The sequence below is a fragment of the Musca autumnalis genome, unplaced genomic scaffold (genome assembly GCF_047663935.1).
Source record: "Musca autumnalis isolate F117 unplaced genomic scaffold, ASM4766393v1 scaffold_5, whole genome shotgun sequence".
Taxonomy (NCBI): Eukaryota; Metazoa; Arthropoda; class Insecta; order Diptera; family Muscidae; genus Musca; species Musca autumnalis.
Genome location: NW_027412088.1, coordinates 122,505,483 through 122,521,525, shown reverse-complemented (window position 1 = coordinate 122,521,525; position 16,043 = coordinate 122,505,483). Strand labels below are relative to the sequence as shown.

The 16,043-nt window shown below is 33.2% G+C and overlaps 1 protein-coding gene and 1 long non-coding RNA gene across 6 annotated transcripts in view; one reads left to right on the top strand and one right to left on the bottom strand.

Moving 5' to 3' along the window:
- Positions 1-16,043, top strand: part of sbb (scribbler) — a 704,451-nt gene that overhangs the window by 495,692 nt on the left and 192,716 nt on the right. The window lies entirely within an intron of this gene.
- LOC141406373 (uncharacterized) overlaps positions 3,834-16,043 on the bottom strand; it is a 34,034-nt gene continuing 21,824 nt past the window's right edge. Inside the window, exons 2-4 of the long non-coding RNA XR_012413373.1 lie at positions 4,172-4,614; positions 3,992-4,071; positions 3,834-3,915 (exon numbers count right to left, since the gene is read on the bottom strand). This is a non-coding gene — a long non-coding RNA (uncharacterized lncRNA). The remainder of the gene's footprint in view (positions 3,916-3,991; positions 4,072-4,171; positions 4,615-16,043) is intronic.

Here is a 16,043-nt window from a genome sequence, read left to right as displayed (position 1 = left end):
AAGGTATTGAAAATGGAGTCCCTGGGTCCATGTTTTGGTATAGCCCCCATATAACCGTACCTCCCGATTTAAGGTATTTTTTACCTATTAGACACATTTTACAATCATACTGAGTGTAATTTGGTACAGTGAGTTCCCAATGTGTTAAAATATCCTTGCAAAAAATTGTCGACGTATGTCCACGTTTTCTAGTAGCCCCTATATGGGTTTCTGAAGTCGGGAGGTACGGTTATATGGGAGCTATATCAAAACATGGACCCAGAGCCTCCATTTTCAACACCAGATGTTCTCTTGATAAAAGTAAGATGTGAGCCAAATTTCGTCAGCCTACGTCAAGTGGTTCGGCAGTTAAAGAGTTTTTACCCTATATTTGGGTAAATACTCGAAATCGGGGTAACCTTGTATGGGGGCTATAAGAAATCGTGGACCTACGTTGACAAATGTTTGCAAGGATATTTTATACCCATTGAGGACTCACTGTGCCAAATTACAGCCAATTTGGTTGTACAATGTCGCTAATAGGTGAAAAATACCTTAAATCGGGAGGTACTGCTATATGGGGGCTATATCAAAACATGGACCCAGGGACTCCATTTTCAACACCAGATATAAGTAAGATGTGAGCCAAATTTCGTCAGCCTACGTCAAGTGGTTCGGCAGTTAAAGAGTTTTTACCCAACATTTGGGTAAATACACTCGGGTATTTACCCAAGTATTTACCCACTTGTTTAAAGTATTAGAAAACTATCCATTTTGAAACGATTTCACAACCTAAACCCAGAAAAAGGGTGTAAAATGTTGTATTGGCGGTTCAATATAGTAAATACCCAAATAAATACCCGCAAATGAGTATTTACCCGGTATTTACCCAATTTACCGGGTATTTACCCATTGGGTATTTACCCACTGTTCATCTCTACGTATCGTTATTGTTTCTGAATTTAAACCACTTTGTTTTATAACACTTAAGTTTTTCTTTAAAATCTGTTAAGTTACGCGCACCGTATAAAATTGCTTTGTTCGAAATAGAGTCTTTAATACCGTCGATAAAATATTGAATTAAAGCACTGTCCTCTATAGAACCACTAGATGCTAATTCTTTTATATGTAGGAAATATTCATGCACACTTTCGCTTTTATTCATTTTTTCTCTCAGTGAGTAGTTTATGTAATTGAGCACTGTTCATGGATGATTCGAATTCACACAAAAGAGGATTTTTTAATTTGTTCCATGATGTGATTCCTCTTTCACTTGAAATAAATAATTTAGCTAATCCCGTCAATGATTTTTTTGCGAATAAAGATTTCTGGAAATCATACATAACACTAGCCATTTCTTCAAATTCTTCGAGCCATGATTGGATTGACAATGTGCCAGATCCATCAAACAATCGCATTGAATATTCTATGTCTCGAAAACTCATGGAAAATCTTGGTACATTCACTTTAACTAGGTCACACTGTTGTTTCATCAAATTAGGGATACGTATTACCAAACAAAAATCGATCTTTTGATTCTTACTTAGAACTCAAGAATCGATCTTTCGATTCTTACTTAGAACTCAAGAATCGATCTTTCGATTCTTACTAAGAACTCAAGAATCGATCTTTCGATTCTTACTTAGAACTCAAGAATCGATCTTTCGATTCTTACGTAGGAATCAAAAATCGATCTTTTGATTCTTACTCAAAACGGAGAAGTCTACTTTTCGATCATTTGATTTTATTTTCAAAATATTTTTTTACATTGCTTTACATGATAGAGTTATCAATAATGTGTACGTGACAATCAGCGGTGTTTTACTTCTCTTTTTAAACCAAATTGACAGTTTTTATAAGGATTTTCCAAAATTGAATAAAAAGATTTCTAATATGTTCTATATAGGACCGCATAAAATATATACTATTAAAATATTGTCATTGAAAATTTGGTGTTGCCTTGTGCCAGACTATGAAAATTTTCATTGAAAAGTCTTTACCCTTATTTCTAAAATGGAAGTAAAAATCATTCTACAATGACAAATAAAGCTTTTTCATATGAATATTTTTATACCCTCCACCATAGGATGGGGGTATATTAAGTTTGTCACTCCGTTTGTAACTACTCGAAATAATCATTGTAGACCCCACCAACTATATATATTCTTGATCAGCGTGCAATTCTACATCGATATAGCCATGTCCGTCCGTCTGCCCGTCTGTGGAAATCACTTTAGCGTCCGAACGGATTGACGTAGGTGGATGAAATTTGGGGAAAATCTATTATTTGTACGTAGGACTTTTGGTATTGAATGCGGGCTATGTAGGTTTGTCCCATTTTACCATCGAATTGGCTGTAATTTGTTATTTTGTGTCTCCAGAGGCCAAAAAACATTCCTACAAAAGTTGGTTTATATAGGTCCACGTTTTGGTATAGCCCCCATATAACGCCCTATATTAAGTACGCGTCATTTTAATATATTTTGAATGTATTAGTCCCATTTGACAACAGAATCGATGGTAACTTAGTATTTTGTGTTTCCTGAGGCTAAGAAATATTTCTTCCATAAAATGTTTATATAGGTCCACGTTTTGATAAGACGATATCTCCCGATTTTCGGTATTTTGAAGGTTTTGGCCTCATTATCACACCGAGATGGCTGAAATTTTGTATTTAGTCTTCGTTGAGGGTATAGAACTTTCCCCCAGAAATTTGTAGGTATAGGTCCACGCCATCATATAGCCCCCATAGCACGGTACCTTCCGATTTTCGGTATTTTAAAGGTTGTGGTCACATTAATCCACAGAAATGGCTGAAATTTGTGGTGGAGGGTATAAAAAGTTCGGCCCGACCGAACTTAACGCTTTTCCTCCTTGTTTTATTTTTACTGTTTTACATTGGTTTGAGAATTACGAATTTGAACTAAAAGAATAGTTTCAGATTGAATAACCTTGTGTACAGAGTTTTAGCCCCTCTTCCCTAGTCCCGGCCCACACTAGCGTGAATTTCATTAAAAATTTCATGAAATTAGGCTTCTTATAGTACGGTTACTGAGTTAACCCACTCCATGACGATTTATTTGACGTTTGCGCTATGCATTTGAAACCCAAACCCAATGGGTTAATCCAAATATATTGGAGTGTGACTGAGATATTTGAATGAAATATAAAATTTGCAAATCGGAATTCGGCCATACTTTTTGCTACCAACTATAAATTTAGAGGAATAATATGGAATAAACTAAACATACAAGAAATTAATTTTTCAATACATTTAATCAAATGTAAAAATATTTATTTTTAAAACTAAAGTAATTTTTGACACTTCTTATGTTCTGTTTACATATGATTTCAATGTGATTATTGTTGAAATAAAGTTGTTGTAATAATTTTGTACATTGTAGTAATTGTATCATGACAAATATGATTTTTTATCATATTTATATACATTGTATATTAACTTTTATGTTATAATAATATTTTTAGTTTATTTTCTAACATTACTGTATTTGTATGTAATTAACATTTTATGTTTAAATTTTATTTATATAGAGGTATTTATATTTTTATATACAGAATTAATGATGTTAAAAATATATTGTAAAACTAAAATAATTTATTGAAACTGCTTAGGTTTTATTTACATATGAAGTTGTTGTAATAATTGTACCATGAGAAAAATGATTTTTTTAAATAAAATTTATATATGCAACGATATATTAATTTTTATGTTAAAACATTTTTAGTTTTACTTGCTAATATTGCTGAATTTTTATGCTATTGTTAAAGATATTTTTAAATTTAATGAGTAGAGGTATATTTACATTTATATTTAAGGTATATCTAGTTTTTTACATGGTTATAATAGATAACATTTTCATCCAGGAAGATACATTTCGTGCTTAGAGAATAAATAACATTTGGTTTGTTCCAGTACTGCAAGATCAAATATTTTATTACGTTTTAAACAAATATTGAAATTTAGACTTTAACAAGTCAATTATATACCAACCAGGAAAAAATACTGTTATGATTTCATCACAGCTTAAATTGTATCGCTAGTCAATGGTACGTTTCGCAAATTTGTAAAATCTGAAAAGAAATGAAAAAAGTGATAATAATATAATCTCAGCCCATATACATTTAATTTTTATAATTTTTGAGAAATTGTATAATTATATAGCCGACATACCAATAAATAGAATTCAAGACCACATGTCTTTTTCTAATGATCTTAGAAACACAAGCATATTTACATGCTCGGGGGACAGGCGGGATCTAATTTGGTTGGCAATGAGTCCAGCATGCGCTCGGATGGTACTGACGTTGCAACAACTGATAAATATTTTTTGGCAATTTTGGCCACAAACGGGTACTCATTTTCCAAAGCCTTCCATGTCAAGAAAGGGTTTGGGTTACCTTTGCGACTGACTGCTGGTGCGCTAATGTACTGACGTAATTGGGGTGGGAACCCCAAATCATCTATGCTTGAATGCTTTACATTTCCAATATTGGCATCTACGAAATGCCATATGTCTTCTGGGTCTAACTGTACCATTTCTGTTTCTTGAACACTTTCAAATTCTGGCTGAGCAGCTTCTCTGGATTTAAGTATTTCTGCTTCCACTAGATCACCTGGAAAAAATCTCAATAATTTTATATGAAGGGTAATAAAACACAAAAATACCTAATGTTATTAACGCGTTTGAGACGTCTTTCGCGTTGGAAAAAGCATATTTTTTAAAACGTGGATCGAGCAGTGTTGCCAATGAAAATGCTTCAACTCGTTCAATGTCGTGAAATTTAATATCAATTTCACTTGACAATGTGTCATTGACTCGTTTCCCGATAAGAGTAGAAGCTCTCGACGAAGAAATTTTCTGAGAAATACATTCAAATAAAATTATTTGTGAAAATTTTTGATTATAAAAACTTACTGCTTTTAACCCAGATACGAGTGGAATGCATTTGCTTATAGAGACGTATTTTTCAGCACTAATTTCCTTTGTAATAAGGTAAAGTGGTCTCAAAATATTTCGAATGTCTTCGACAACGTATAATTCATCGCCTGTTAGCATAGCCGGAGGCTTACATCGACTATTTCGATCAATTTGCATTTGGATGAGTACCCTTCCCACAAGGTCTTCTAACAAAATAAATCTATCAAGCATTTCGAAGCAGGAGTTCCACCTAGTTTTGAATTCTTGAATGAGTTTTAAACTTTTTTGTCCACTCTCCGTTTGCAGTTTTTCCAGCTCTTTTGTCGCCACTTCACTTTTTCGGAAAAACTTGACAATCGTTTTTACTTTTTTAATTATCTCTCTTAATGGACTTAACGGAATTTCATTTAATTCAAAGGAATCGTCCATTTTTTCCTCGTCGCTTGGAGTATCGGGAATATTTATACCACCAGCAGCCTCATCTTCTCCCAAAAGATTTTGAGACGTATTAATTTCTATAACGCGCTGAGCAATATTATTTAATGCATGGGCAAAGCAAGACACATGCTTATATAACCCGAACTCCTCCCTTATTGCCCCTTTAATATTGGACCCTCCATCAGAAAGTATGGCAGTTATTTTTCCATCTGAAATTTCCCACTGATTGCATATTTTTCTGAGAAGAGACCTTAAATTCTCTATGGTCTTCCGCTCATTCATTGGGTATGCGCCTAGCTCGACTGTTTTCATATTTACATCTATTAAAATGTGTATATGAAGAAAAGACAAAATTTTTTAGTTTTCCATAAAAAAAAAATTAAAAATTTTTTTTTAAGCTACATGAAAGATTTTTGGTACATAGATTGAGAAAAAAATCCCGTTCTTAAATCTGTTCGAGATGCTAATTTTGGTTGTTGCGCGCAAAAGTTATGGCGGTTTCAATTCTGATAAAAAGAAAAAAATCTTTAAAAGACTCTAATCATTATATTGCGAAACATTGTTAAGTAAGGGCTTCCTACGTACTATATGATTACTGAGGTCCCATAACATTAGTGAAAAAGTTGTAAATTTCCGCGGAAATTAAGAAAGAATTGAAAAAAATTGTAGTCTGCAACTTGTTTTAATAAATTCAAGCTGTTTATGCATTCTAAAAATTTTAAAAAAATATGTACGTAATCTAAACATCGCAAAGATTCAAATGAAACCAAAAATATACAAATCTATTTAGCGGTTTGCATAGTATAGCAAAAACAAAAAATATATTGTGGGAATTTATAAAATTTTTGTAAGAGAAAATTTTTTTTTCAAATTTGTTTTAGGAGATGGTTGAAGAAAATGTAGTAAAATTAGGTCGGAGTTATTCTCCTATTTTAGTCAAATTTCACACAAAAAATTACATTTTTTATTCTAATCACTTCTCGAGTACACGCTAACATCTAAATGAAGATATGGGCAACGTTCAAATAAATTTTGTGTTCCTTTAAATGGGAGAATAGTCTTGAAATACAACTCTATATTTCGAAATGCATGAAAATCGCGAAATCCTCAAAATCAGGTGATGCGCATGCGGTTTCCCGATACAACGAATTGTTTTCTTTTCCTTTGAATACATTTAACAAGATTTATTTTGGCGGGTACGATGTAGCATCGTCTACAGTTTAGTGTGCAAAAAACTGTATAATGCTTATAATTTGCACAAAGTGCATACACTTTTTATGCGCATCCGATTTCACTATCAACCGTGAAAAAATACATCGATCTAAACATATTTCAATAAAATCCATCAAGAACCGTGGATGTAGCATCACACAATATTTTTTGGATAAATCGGATACAGCTCCCATGCCACTAAATTTTTCAAACCGCTGTTTTCGCACAAACGCGAGTGATGATTCACTTTCTTCATTGAAATGGAAACGATCCACATAAAACGCGAATTAGTCAGCGATATTTTGAAAAACATTTTTCGCAAATTTTTCAATTTTTGCAGTAGCCATTTCCGCCGTTCTAGTAGATTGATTTTTACGATCTGTGATTCATATGATCCGGATCGTCGAAAAACTAAAATATCGCGGCTTACCAGCACACTAAAAACGATATTGTAAATACTGTACCCAAAAAATAGGTTTTTTAGAAAAAATATCACACTAAATTTTGGCCTTTGGCAGTAGATTACTCTGCTGCTGTGTGGGCTACATACTCAATATACATATCAGATTATGCGAAATCGCGAGTTCTTTAATCCTATAATGTATTTTTCGAAATATCCGAATGCGCGTCCCAGTTACATAAAAAATACAAAAAACACCTGAAATCCGGCTTCAAAATGTCAGCATACATAAAAGGTGGATGCAGTGGAAATTTTGGAAAGTGATGCATTAGAAGTGTAATCTTCATTTTGTATTCTCCTACTTTTACTTTGGACAGATGTCCGTCATTTGAATGGTTTAATCAGAAATCGAATAGCAATGTAAAAAACCTGTTTAGCTTCAACGTTTTTTACCTATGTTTTTTCCTTTACGCGGTCGTAACTACCACGTAATTTAAATTTTTTTGCTAAATTTTTGAGCTTTGTACAAAAACATCTAAATTAATCCAGCAATAGTCATAGTTACTGGTAAACTACAATAGTTCGCGTATTATAATAGTGCAAACCTTGGCTTCATGGAAACTAAAAAATTTTGACTTTTCCTCATATATTTGTTTAATAAATTAATAAGTGTATTGAAAAGTGAAATACCTTGTAGATAATGAGCGGTTACTCCTAGGTAACTTTGCATTGTAAATTTGTGGGTCCAAAGATCTGTGGTAAGGCAAATTGTGTCAGATTGAGCCATTTCTCCCTTTACTTTTAGACAAAGCTCTTCATATTTACTCTCCAGGTGTTTCACAACTGTTGTTACACAAGGGGGTTGATATAGAGGTTGTAACTTTTTGCAAAAATGTCTGAAGCCTTCTTTTTGAGGGGTCTGGAGGGGCATATTGTCCTTCACTATCATAAATAACAAAGCATTAAGCAATGACTTTTGCTTGTGGCCATTGTCTATCAAAAAAATGTATATTACATTTTTGAAATATAGAAATTCGTACAGTAGTTACCTGCAAATGCATTAATCAACCTAAAACTTTTGTCCAAGGGCCCAGAAAAAACTTCAGGTTGTTTGACAACTGATTCGGCAGAATCGTTTTTATTTTGTACATTGTTTTGTATTTTATGGATAGCCTTCAAATGTTTTGCCATAGTTGAAGTGGTTCCGTTAAACTTGAACACACTTTTACAAATTGCACAAACAACTCTTGATCCTCCATAAATTTTTTCAAAATACTGCCATACAAAACTCGGTGCCATTATTATTTTACCTAAAATAATTGTCAACTGTATAAATTATATTGGCACTCTGGTTTATTTATTATAAAAAGTTATTATATTCCTCTTCTTCGTTAGCGAAAAGAAAGTTTATACTAATAGAAATAGCCCTCATAAAAATTGATTTTGCAAATAGACTATTGCCTTACACATAGTTCAGACAAACGTCCAATGACCTAAAAACGAAAGATTGCCTGTCAAAATTTCAGTAAAATAACTCTAGTGTGGAACCGGACCTACAAAATATATGTACGTTAAGGAACAGAGCTAATATGTCAAAACAATTGTTGTAATTTGAATTCGCCCAAGGCAAATTTATAGAAGGTAGAAGTGACAATGTAATAGGGTCTACGGTCTAACATCATAGCAGAACTACCAGGTAGTGGTATCACACCAGCTGATCGAATATGAAAAGTCAAATCCCTTTATAAAAAAATTATTTTTGTTGTAACATAAAGAAAGTTTTGACATAACATATTCAAAATTTTACGATGCCACTACCTGGGTAATTGTGCCATGGTCTAACATGGTACAAGAAAGAAGGTGATAAAAACATAAAAATAAATTTTGAAAATCCTCTAAAACGGAACAAGTTTGAATCAAAATGTAAGTTTAAAGGACACTGAACTGTCATAGGTAATTGTTATGACACGTTTATGGTGAAATGAAGTATTTAATGGTAGCAAATTTCGAAGTTTCAATTTTCATGAGTAGACCCTATTACATTTTGAAAACCAAATTTACAAAAAAAAAATATACAGTTTATTGTCACTTCTACCTTATATGAATGTGTCTTGAACAGCAATGTTGTTTTTGTAAATTTGTTAGCAGTTGTAATTCATGAATTTACCTTCTATAAATGTGCCTTGAATTCGTCCATGGCACAAATACCCAGGTAGTGGTATCACACCAGCTGTTCTAATATGAAAAGTCAAATCCCTTTACAAAAAATTTTTTTGTGGTAATTTCCCCAAAAACATAGCAACATATTTAAAAATTTACGATGCCACTACCCTGGTAATTGTGCCATGAATTCGCCCTAGAATAAATAACATAAATTGAAACTTCAAAATTGAAGAACAAAAACATTGAAAACTATTTTCGTGTTTTATGAACTTTTTTAGACGTTGTTGATTAAAGAGCAAAAATGTTGCAGAGGAGGTTCATTATATTGCATTATATCGCTGTAAACCATGATCACAGAGAATGTTAGCATGAATGTCGTACTGCGCTGATCCAGGCCACAACGATGGCAAGAAAAACCCCTCAGCGTAATATAGGAACATATCGCGAATATTTCAGTAGTATGATTTTCTAACTAATTTTTTGAGTTATCGAACAAAAATCGGGGTAATTGTAAACATGAATTAGAGAATCACACTAAAGATACATATCGTCACCATAAATGCCCGAAGACGTAACCGACTTGAAAATCGAAATTCGTTTTTTGACGTAATCTGATACATAAAGCTAAAATACATGCTTTGGCAAAATGTCAAGTTTCTACGTTCAAAAACAACGATCCTATTCAAGAAATGGCATTTCGGAAAATAGGATAATATTGCACATTTTATTGTAATGGAGGATCTCAAAACTAAGCACTTAAGCGGTTTTGGTTTCACTACTTATTACCATTCGTATATGATCGATAATATCCCATATACTCGCCTTCATGAGATTAATAATCCATAAAACAGTTTTTAATTTTATAACGTTTTTTGCTTCTCCTGTAAAGTTTTCGTTTTGTTGGTTACGTCTTCCGGCATTTATGGTGACGATATGTATGTTACCGCAAATATTTACAAATAGTGGAGAAAGGATCTTGGCTCTTCTATTATTCTAATAATATTTAGAGAGAAGCGCAGAAGTGATTTTTCCCATGTCTTAGTTATCCATTTTTTGTGAAATTCAATTGCACCTACGATAAAAACAGCGATCATCATAAAGATATTGTTGTATATTTTTATATGGGTTTATGTTACAATATTAAAGATTTTCCCTGGTAGTATTAACAACCCCAACGGACAAGACAACATTTCTTTTTAAATCTCCACAGTTTGACATAACTTGCTTGTTGTTTTGATTTGCCACTGGTACATGTAAAATGACAAAATGGAAACCTGATTTTGTATAACTGTGGACGCTGATCTTCATCTTCGGCTAATGAAATTAGGGAGACTGTAAACGGATCCGTTAAATTCCCCAAGGGTATGCTCGTATTGCAGACTATAGTTGACCGTCTTCCTTTTTGTTATGTTCACAATACAATGCCCATCGGCTAATACACTGGCAATATCCAAACCAATATCCATGTCGTTTGTGAAAATACGTCCCATAGCGCCTTCTTTATTCAGGGGACTAGAGACTATTTCCTCGACCAAAAACCACCGAATCCTTAATCATTTCTTCTCCGTCAAAATTACCAGAAATAAGTTGGTTCTTATTGCGTGGGAGTTGTGGAATCTACGGTTTTAGCTCATTATGTCAAATCAGAAACAGCTACATCTGTACGTATGCAATATTATATTTTGCTCGCTTAATTTAGGATGTGGACTAATCAGTGCAAGTGACTTGAAAGAAGTTCCTTCAATTTTTTCCGAACTTTTAAGGCCCCCACTCATTTATCAGTCTGTGCGGTCAGTCCGATGAACCCTTTCTGTATGTGTGACTGACCAGTGTGTAGCACCAACCATCAGTCAAGTCTAAAAATCTTGAATTTCTCCTCCACAAATGAATGATTTCTACGTTTTTTGTGTTCCTACACGAACATTATTTTCTGTTTTTCAAAATTGTTTATTGACAATTTAAAAATAAACACAATTCACCCAGACTGATGGGGGTTCATTTTGAAATCAAAACTATTTTGATTTTCATCAGTCTTTAAAAAGTCACACATACATTCTCAAAATTTCAAAAATTTACACATACTACCATATATGCTGGCAGTCAGACTGACTAATGAGTGGGGGCCTTTAAGCGCCCCATACACTATCAAATTTTGATGTCAACATTTGTAGTAGTATGTGTACATTTTTCAAAATATGAGAATGTGTGTGTATTTTATGGATTGAGGAAAATCAAAATAGTTTTGATTTTCAAAATGAAACCCAATCAATCCGATGAATAGGGTTTATTTTCAAAATTATCAAAAAGAAATTGTGAAAAAAAGAAAACATTGTGTTTGAAAATAAATAAAAAAAATTTAAGTTCATTCGTTTTTAGAGGACAATTTGAAGATTTCGGTTGCAGATTGAAGGCAGGACAGCAACCGATGAACCCTTGTGTAAGTGTGTGATTGAATAGTGTGTGGCATTCCTTCAATCCATATTGCAAAAATGATGAAATTTCCTCCAGAACTCGATTTTGGGTTGAAGTTTTTCAAATTTTTAATTTCCTCACAAATAATATTTGTTGTTTTCAAAAATTATTTGTTGGTTACTTGGAAAATAAACAAAATTCATCGGATTGAAAAGGGTTCATTTACAAAATCAAAACTATTTTGATTTCAATCCTGCCAAAACTACTCCCAAATACATTGACAAAAACTTCAAAATTTACTAATACTATTACAAATGCTGTCCTGCATGCCCATAGTGTATGCCCGGCATTATCAAACACACACGCACAGAAGGAGTTCATCGGATGGACAAGCCAATTTGATAGTCTACACATACAATTGTCAATTCGACAAAATTGAAGTTTCGATTATAATATCGTCACCATAAATGCCGGAAGACGTAACCCACAAAAATAAAACTTTACAGGAGAAGCAAAAAACGTTATAAAATGGATACGGTGTTATAAAATATCGAAAATTTTTAGTATCGTGTTTTAAGACAGAGATGAAATATGTTTTTGGAAAAAAATTAAATTTTTTTCCAGAATGTTAGAAGCTGTGTGGGTTACGTCTTATGGTATTGTATTTTTCTGAAATGCCAAACGACGTAACCCACAATTTATTGAGTATACATTTGAAGAAAGGTGTATAAATGAAAAATTATAATTAAATTAGAATTAGTTTATTGGCCTACCCGGCTAAGCGAACTTTAAACTAGCAATCTGACGGTGTTGGGTTCAATTCCCAGTCTTAACGGTGATATTTCAATGGACCACACTTAGGTGAACATCACTATAATTATCTATAATTATTTATAAGTATAACATCACTATAATTATTTATAAGTTCAATTGTATTAGACTATATTTAAATCATCAGATCTAGAATATTATATTTATTGTTGTATTTATGTCAATTTATCAAAATGTAGTTAATATAAATTAAGTGATCTGTAATAATTTAAATGAAATTCTTAATTCTCATAAAGAATTTTGTCATAAAAGTAGGATGGAGGATGCACTGCTTCAAAATTTGCGGAACTTCTTCTATGGTAGAATCTGGTAGTCGTTTTTGATATCAGTTTTAAAACAGATTATATCACTAGGATCATAAGCCATTTCGCAGTTTATTGACTGTAGGAACTCCTGTCTTTTTGTCTAAGTAAACCAATACAAAAATTTCTTTGTATTGGAACGACGTGAATTTTGAACATATACACGTTTTCGTATAAACGTCTCAATATTCTTGTTACGTACGTTTTGCTGTCAGAAATTTTGAGTATTTCCGTTCGTTCTTTCTCTTGAAAAAATGAGCAATTTCGAAGCGACCTGCCTTTGCAAAATGATGATGTACATCCAGGCTTCATTTGCCTTGCATTGCCTTCCCAATAACCACTTCCTTTTGGCCGTTTAACATATTGTTTTCCATATATGCCGTTTTAGATGTTTATTTAAATCAGGGCACAGGTCTTCTGTCATCCTCTTCAATTGTTTTCAATTATGGATTTTTTTCTGTAAGGCATACTGAAAACCATCTAAACTAAAAGTGTTTGATTTAAAAATTAACTACAGGAATGGTGTTTGTGATTTTTGAAAGTAGCCACCATTTTTGAGGTATCGTCATCTTAGAGTCAAATTAAACATATGGAGAAATAAGCTGATTAAGAGCCAAAACTGTTAAAGTAACCCACCATGTGATAGGTATTTCCATAAGCTTTCATACGATATTCATTTTGTAGTAATCGGTTCAGTAGAACCGGGTCTAACCCGGTTTTTGAATCTGGACTTTCGGGTCAAATAACCGGATAAGCGGATCCGCTCCACATGAAAATTATACATTTTCGTAATCAACGCAATAAACCCTACTTTTGGCATAATATTTTCTGGAAAAATCATAGAATACATTGAACACTACTGATGTTTCATTTTAAAATAGTGAGGGTTATGCCTTTTGTGTTTTATGAAAATTACAGTATGTTGTTACGTCTTTTGGCATTTCTTGTATAGGATCGTGATTTTTAAATATAGATGCTTGAAATTTTGCCAGAGCATGTATTTTAGCTTTATGTATCTGATTCCACCAAAAAACGAATTTCGATTTTCATGTCGGTTACGTCTTCCGGCATTTATGGTGACGATATGTATGTATACACAACTGTCTGCAAGTTACTTACTTGTGTATTCATCGGGATACATACATTAATTGAAATTTCAAAAAAAGAACAGAAACGTAAAGAAGATTTTTGTGAATTTTTGGAACTTTTGCATAATTTGCACAAATGCTGATGTTTTGCTGATACATTTGACTAAAGCGCAAAAATATTGCACTTTTTCAAAAAAAAAAAAACGGTACAGAAAAGGAATGACATAGTCCATCTTGGAGCTAAATATAACTTTGGAAGCATTTTTTTAAGGAAAATTTCAAAACAACCCTTACACTGGACTTAAAAGAGATGATTTAGCTGTGATGGAAAGGAGTTTTTACTTTTCAAAGAAATATCACAATGTGCATAGGGTAGACATTACATAACACATCACACAAGCAATACCTTTGGTAAAATGGTCAAATTGAACCCCGAACAGTCGTGATGCTATAGAAATCGTAACCGCGAATCGAACGCCCATTACGTTTACAACGATGTCAAAAGTCGCTCGGCGAAAAGAACTTCGTGCCCATACTTTCAGCCGGCACCATCTACAACAACTGATAACCACGATAAAGGATATATGTTTGTCGGACAACACCTTCGAGTACCTACCTTAAAAAAGTGGAATATATTCGCTTAAGTGTAGTGTAAGGACTGTTTGAGGATCGTTAGGAAATGCATACCGAAGGTATTACCTGTGTGCCAACCCAGCATCAAACCTAAACCTTTATAGACAATGACATCTGTGGAAAACGTTCACTGAATTTGTTTGTTTCACATCATGCCAAAACGGTAACATTCAAGGAACGAGCCACCACATAGCGTTACATGCCAAAACAAAACAATTGACCCAATATAATCTTTGTCACTTCGGACATAACAAAACTAACAGCATTAAGTAAGTCGTATGAACAGTGGTTTTCTTCGACTGCAAGGCGAAGTAATAATTCTTGAAGCGCTTGAGCTTCTTCACAGATAAAGTATATTAAAGATATACAAAATAATATAACATCACCCACTTTTCTGTTTTGGCATATTGATCTTCCAGCCTGGCAATGTTGGGACGAAATTGTGGAAAATGTGCAAGCACATATACATACATTTGAAGCTGGCCTTTCGAAATGCTTGTAGGCATTTCAACATTGCTATCATTGAAGTGAACACTTACTGGTAACGTTCTTGCGGTACGTTAAGGACTGCAACTGGTGAATTTTGTTGGTGATGACTTTTCTGGCAGCGACAACGTATTTATTTGTGGCCGAACTTGATGTTTTTGGTTGTGTCTTTGAATTTCTCTGTGCTTCCTGTGTATAAGGCTGTTTTTTCTTCTTTCACTTGCAATGTCATTGAGTAATACTCCTTCCAGCATGTTATTATGTTATGTTATTCATGTTTCTCGTATTCGCTTTCAAGGAAATTAGTTAAAATTATCCAACTGGTTTACTTTAAAAAGAAAAAGTGTGTTCATAGTACCGTTAGATTAACTTTGCTCATCAGTACAACAAATAATATAATATTGTTGTCTTGCTCTTACCAATGTAATCTGTATATTTCATTTTCGTGGTACATCAAAAAGTCAAAACAGAATTGATCATTCGATTCCCACTGCAAGAATCGAAGAATCATAATAGAGAATCGATCTTACGATTCTCTATGAAGCCAAAACTCGATTCCGATTTTTCGATTCTTCAAATCAAAGAATCGAGGAATCGATTACTCGAGAATCGATTTGCGTATCCCTACATCAAATGTTCATCGTTGCTTGTTTTGTTTTGATTATTGTTAAGTCGTTTTTTTCTGTTTAACCGCAGAGTTAACTTCATTATTATTTTTCTCGTGTTTTCTTATTGTTGCATGTATTTTTATTCTTCGTCGCATTATCTTCATATTTCAGTGCATACCGTGAGGCGCACAAGTTAACTTCATTATGACGTGTTTGAGCAGGAACCTCATCATCATCACTATCTTCGTCGTTGTCTTGTAAAAGTTCTAATTTGTTTTGAGTGTTGACTATAGGTGTGTCTGGTTACCCTAAAATTTGTAACAATTTGTACCAATTGTTGCTGGAAGTCGTCTGTTAACACAAAAAACCAGCAAAAGAGAGCGATTCGAGAGAGACATTTTGACAGTTCTTTCACTGAGAGTTTGCAAATTCTTGCTGCACAAATTTCTTCTAGCAAGAACTTTTACCTCTTCCTGAAAACAATCAATCAACTGTTTTTAAGTTTTGGTTGGTTAAATTAAAATCAATTTTATTATGGAAATAACGTAGTT